The sequence below is a fragment of the Halyomorpha halys genome, unplaced genomic scaffold, assembly GCF_000696795.3.
Source record: "Halyomorpha halys isolate HHAL.00 unplaced genomic scaffold, Hhal_1.1 Scaffold54.1, whole genome shotgun sequence".
In the NCBI taxonomy this organism is placed as follows: Eukaryota; Metazoa; Arthropoda; class Insecta; order Hemiptera; family Pentatomidae; genus Halyomorpha; species Halyomorpha halys.
In genome coordinates, this window is record NW_027108734.1 from 1,752,601 (window position 1) to 1,759,406 (window position 6,806).

Consider the following 6,806-nt stretch of genomic DNA (forward strand, 5'->3'; position numbering starts at 1 on the left):
ATTAAAAATTGTAATATTATCAGCTTATATATTTTTAATGATATTAGGAATGTTTCGAAGAATGAATAGGCACAGTCAATGTATAGGCAAACATCACCATCGCAGTCGATTGCATTATACTATATTAAGACTGTATACTTCACTAATTCTATTGATTCGGTGTAAATTCATTGTTTTAAATCTTGTTAACTTAACTTAAGCAGTTCAGTCTTGATATAACTTAACAGAAATATACATTTATAAGGATATTAAATGTTTAGATAATTAAATTTAAAAGTTTTCGAAAAAAAATTCAACAAAGGTTGAATTTATAGTTAGTTCTATTTATATAAATATTTGTCATCTACAAATTATATTGCTTATATTTAGGTTTTCTTGCAAATCACTTATTTAAATATTTATTATTGTTTAACTTCTCATAGTCAAGCTAGACAAATCTTTTTCAAATTGTCCATATTATTATTCTTCGTGTCCAAGAATAACAATCGAGTTTTCGTTTCAAATAATTTCATTTTTTATTGTGCACGTTTGTTAATGTAAATTACATCTCTTAATTCTACCGGAATCTAGCGTCTTCAGACGTTCAGTTTACTATTTATTGTAAATGGTAGGTAAATGTATTGCATTCACTCAGTTGGCTTTTAATGTCTAGAATAATTAACATGTATTGTAATTTCCCCATAAATATGCTATCTTATACTGTTTTGTGAAAAATCATAAAATAGCAGTTAATTAAGGTTCACTGGTAAAATTTTAAATGGCTAGAAATAAAACCTTCAAACACTTTTATATTCCTATAATATATATATATATAGTCATAGTACCTAATTTTGAATTTTTAGGAGAAAAAAACATGCTTAAAAAACCCTCTAAACAAAAAAAAATCACATCTCGACAATAGATCGAGATAGTAAGGTAAGGTTGTGGAACTGAACTTTGTTAAATGCGCAACTTTTTCAAATTGTTTAAGAAAAAAAATTAGATGCATCACAGAACTTCCAGATACCATAAAATTTCCTATTTTAGGGTTTCTCAAGGTGAAAGTAAGAAATACCAACTTAATTCCTATCAAGAATGCGACGGTTCAACAAAAGATATCGAAGCTGTTCATATATTAATGCGATCGGAACAGATCGGGCCATCTCGGTTTTTTTTCCCGAATCTCCAATATTACTTTTCATCTTTTCTGCTTTAATTATTTATCAAATTCTTTAATATTTAGTATTTAATCATTGTTTATTATTGCTAACTATATGAACTGATTATTTATTTTAAATAAGAAAAATTACTTTAGAGCAAGAGTTTTATAAATTTGTCATTTGAACCTTGTCAAACTGTAACAATGAAGATAATATCTATCTGATATTGAAAAACATTATGTACATTGATGTACTGAGTTAGATTAAAATCGTTGGAGCGTTTTATGAGAAAATTGAAAAATAGGCACTTACGTTCAGTTAGTAGTATCGAAAAAGTTGTAGGCATATACCCGACCTAAATATGTAATGAAAGCTAGAACTGACACACAGACTATATTGTGAGATTTGGTTATTCCAACTAAAGGGAACTCAAAAGTTGTATTACCGTGGAAAACTGGAATTGCATCACTACCATTGAAGAATGGTGACAAAATTGTAGAATTAAAATAAATTCCAATAAACCCTACCATATCACATTTAGCCTTTGTCGTAAACCCATGACTTCTTCCACAAAAATATCCTTTAATAATACTCTACTTATTCCTGTTGAACAGATCAGTTACCTAGGACTACATCTGGACAAACGACTGACTTGGAATCCTCACAAAAGATTGAAAAGACAGGACATCTCGCTGATTCCGACTATTGCAACGCTTAATAGACAAACGGTCTAAACTTCACACTAATTACAAAAGACTCATTTACAAGACTATAATAAGGCCTATTTGGACTCGAAACCTTTGTAAAATACTTTATGTACCTTACTATGTCACAAATCAAGTCATCCATCAGTACCTCAATGTTCCATGTGTTGCCGATTTCGCCAAAACCTGATACCAATGCTTCTATGATGAAACTTTTTAATCCCCTGAACCCTCTTGTTTCTAACCTGGCTTTTCCCTCAATATGTTTGAATTATTCTCCAAGGCACCTGACAAGAAGATGGCCTCGAGATCTTCTCTATAAATATTATTGGAGTACTATCAATCAGTAGATTTTCCACGTGTATTTGTAATTTATATGTTTAATACAGTTGTAAATATCAATAAATAAATGATGAAAAAAAAAAAAAATTTAAAATGACAAGATTGTATAATTTATATTCCATATGTAGGTAAACGAAAGTGAAATATGAATAAGCAATAAAAGAAAGAATTAATATATCAAGGAATCATTAAATGTTATGATAGACACTAGACTATAAATCATAAAAAGTCATGATATGCACCACTCACGGACAAACTTGATCTTGGAAAGACTTTTTATGTTATAAAATTATTTTTATTGAAAAATTCGGAGAGTATTTTTTATAGGAATTCCACAACAGGAGAATTCCATTAATGTTTTATATAAACATCAGAAGTTTAAAAATATAAACAAAGAAATACACCGACTATATGAAAAAAAAATAAAGGGGAGAGGGTTGGGCACCTCCAGGTAAATCGAGAAGATTACAGGTTACGAGGGAGGTTTCCTGTCACTCAGCATCTTCAGCCGCTGTCAAGCTTCAGAAATTCTCCTAGGTTGAGAATCAGCGATGGCCGATGCCCCATAGGCATAGCGTCCCATAATCTCAACTTAAAACCGTGAAGCATGATCATAGCTCCAAGTCCAATCAACCGATAACCGGTAATTTACTTGCAGTGTTAAACTCGAATGCAATATAGCTGCAAATTACATCGGAGCAATGCAAGGTATGTAACGCTACTCGGGAAATATCTTCGCTGGAAGGAATAATAGCTGAGGTAAACGTCGAGAAGATATAAAATTTTTGTTTTTTATTTAAAATAGAATATTTAATTAGTAGCCCATGGGCTTTGCTAGGTTTTTCATCCTTTTCTGCACGCCCATCTCTTACAGGCTAAGAATGAAGAAGATTCTATGCAATTACTTCTGAGACTAAATTCAATTAATTATTGATAATAATCGTTCAAAGCAATGCAAAGTTATCTATAAAGTACATAGTGATATATACTCAGGATTTATATTATTTAAATTGCTAACGATGGTACAAAATATAGAGAAGCTAAGTGCTAAATTGCCATAGTTTACTACACTTTACAATAATTTTGCTAAAAAATAAAAACAATTGAAAAAGAAAATCCTCGAGGGATCCCGACGCGGTCAGTCAAAACGACAGTCATCATTCAAAAGCCAGACTGATCTAACTGACGTCACTAAAACTCTTATACTATCAGTACGACAGCCGATTCATAATTAACTGAAAGCTTGTTAGGTCATTATTTCGTAATTTTTCTATCCTGGCAAATTCATGTTAACAAAACGAACATAATACATAATGCTTATTTATTTTATATGATCCATTTTTTTTGTAATTAACTTATTTATTAAAAACATAACAGTTAAATTCATGCAGAAGTATTAAAAATCTAAACTTGTTTCTGATCATTACAACGATATTAAAATTAATATTTGTCTAAAATGATTCATCATACCTAATACGTTCCATTAAGCGAAACAGGTTTTATAACTTCTAGCAATTGAGCAATTATAACATAAATGGAATAAACTGCAGCTAGAACTTACAGGTATAATTATTGCGATCACTAACTCAGATCAGACTGGATTCAGTATTCAAGGATTACAAACAGGTTCAAACCTCTAACGATACAAAACTATAAATTGCTTTGGTAATCGATTTTCATTTTAAAGTATATTTAGAGATAACCAATTCATTAACTGAGACGAAACACAAATGGTCAACGAACTAAACAAAGATTATGACAAATTCAGAAAGGAGAGATCAAAGTTCATAACCAAAAAGCTATTTTGTAGAGCAATAAATTTATTTAAGTCGATCGATTTCATTTAAAGATAGAAAAGACGAAATAAATAAACATGGATGAACATGAGGAAGATTATCCCCCCCTCCCAATAAAAAAAAAAATTTCAATGTAGTTATTATTTAATTTTTATCCATTTAACTTTATTTTTTTATATTTATAAATAACCTGAAGTTTAAATACAATAATACATATTAAAAAAGAGAAAAACATTAGAAACCATAGATTCGACGCCGTTAACATAATATAAAAAAAAAGGTTAAATTATTTGTAAATTTCTTTAAGGTATAAATATGTATTATTTATCTTTAATTTTAGAAAATACTATATATTGAAAAAAAATAATCACCAAAATAAAAAAATTAACAAATAAATGAAACTCATTTTTAGCTGTATTGTTTGTCAAATGTTTTATTGTAAATGAACTTTAACGTGACACTAGCATTACTGGAGTAACATGTAATGTTAATGATCACGCTGTACCTATCGAGACATTAATGCTATGAAAATCAAAGATTTCTTAACAGTGGCTTCACTATCGCGAAATACACTGTCAGTTATCAAGCAGTACTATTATGACAGTAAATGTTCATATGACTGTAACATCACTACCGTAACGTGTACTGCCAGAGGTCACACTGAACCTAGTTTATAAGTACTGTCATGGCAGTGAATGTTATGACAATAACATTATACAGTTCACCCAATGCGGTAGCTGCGACTGTTCCTACCGTGTAAAGTGGCCAATTAATCCCCAACACTATTTTAATTTATTTTAAAATATAAATATAAATATTATTAAAAGAACAATTTGTATTAAGAGCTGTTAAACTATCATTATTGAGTAAACGTTTACTCAGGGGGGGGGGGGTATATGACGTCACGCTCAGTAGTACCCGCGGTCAGAGTGGAAGAATCCCGATTTTAATGTTTATTTTTTGCAACAAATACTAATGTATTGTGTTTGTGACTTTACATAGTAGCACTTAGCAGGCAGAAACTGTTGCAGCTATGATTAACTGTATAATAATTAGTACTATATCATTTATAGTCAAGACAGTACTTTCGCACTGGGTATAGCGTAATAGCCTCATGTGTCAGTAGATGTTACGGTAGTGAACCTGAAATAAATTAGATAATATACAGAATAGTCATAAATTAATTTTATACTTACACATGCTAGCATATCAAAAGAAATAATTATAAAAAAATTTAAGTTGGTATTAATTATATAAGTCAATCAATAAATAAAGTAATCTCAATTTTAGACAAATATTATGGAGGAATGAGGAAGTAGTGAAACGTTTACAATTATTAAAAATGATAAAATCTTCTTAATTTCAAATATTAGATTTGAGATTGTTGACAGGAATATCTCCTAAATCAAGGAAATAAAATAAAAAAAGTAATTTTTAACTGTTATTTTGGATAATCCCAGTTATAAGTTTTGTTGAAAGAAAAGTCCAGTATACTAGTTATAATTTTTTTAAACCTTTTATCCTGCCTCAAGGTTAAAAATTAAACATAATTGTTGTTAAATCATTTTTTTCTTAGACGTTTTGGACATATTGTATACTCACCTCCAGCTTCTAATTTTATCCTGTATTATTCAGTGAAACACAATTTTTTAAATATATAACAAAATTTAAATTTATAACAATTTGATAAACAATGAAGTTTGATCTATGGCTAGAATATAGAAAACATGCAACAAAAAAAAAATAATAATAATGATTACAATATCAATAGTATTGTCATTAAAAAGAAAAATTAGAATTATTAATAATTGTATACAGTTTTAAATTTATTTCAAATTCATATAAATAATAAAAGGATGAAGTTTAATTTAAAAGAATGAATAATTAATTATTGTTAGAAAAAAATTATATATAGTGCTAATAATAGTCCAATTATTATTATATAATTGATTGAAAAATAAATTATCTTACTAATTCTACTACTCATCTATTACTTGGAATTATATAAACAACTAAGTTTGAATAAAAAATAAATGAAATAAGTATTAAAGTTTAAATTCTTCCTTTCTACATATTTAAGAAAAACTAAGCACGGAAGACCCATAAATTTATTATATGCTGTTTATAAACATATATAAGTGAAGACAATAAGTGACAATTGTGGACTAATCGGTGTTCGGACACACTCGGGTACTTTCGGTATTGGAATGGAATGATCTAGACAAATTGTCAATCTAGAGCCTATAATAGGTTTAACATATACTAATGTTTACCTACACTTCAACCGTTATCTATGGGCTAGAATAATATAAACAATAATTCTGGAGCCGAAAAAAGAGTGAAAGATGAAATACATCTAAATGAACGTATAATTACATATTAATATTAATTTAATTCCAATCAATATATGATACTATAATACTTTTAAAAAATTATACATCAAATAATATTTTAAACCTTCTAACTTTCTCTAATGATAAATTTACATATGCAATCAATATTTAAATTAAACATTTACATGCATTTGTATAATTAATTTTCTTACCAACTGCAGCAGGTCCCAATATGGCGGATTCGTTCTTCTCATTTCTGAAAAAAAAAAATATATAATTAAATCTAAAAAGTGTTACATCAATTTCAATATTACATAAAAAATAAATAAATAAACTGTGAAACTGAGGAAATAAGTTTTTTCTTTAAGTACCTGTATTTAGCTATTTAAAAAGCAAAACTGAAAGGATTGAATTATTTTTAAAATAATACCTAATATTAATTAGAATAAATCAACACTTAAACAATATTTTGTTATAATTGAACACTATAAA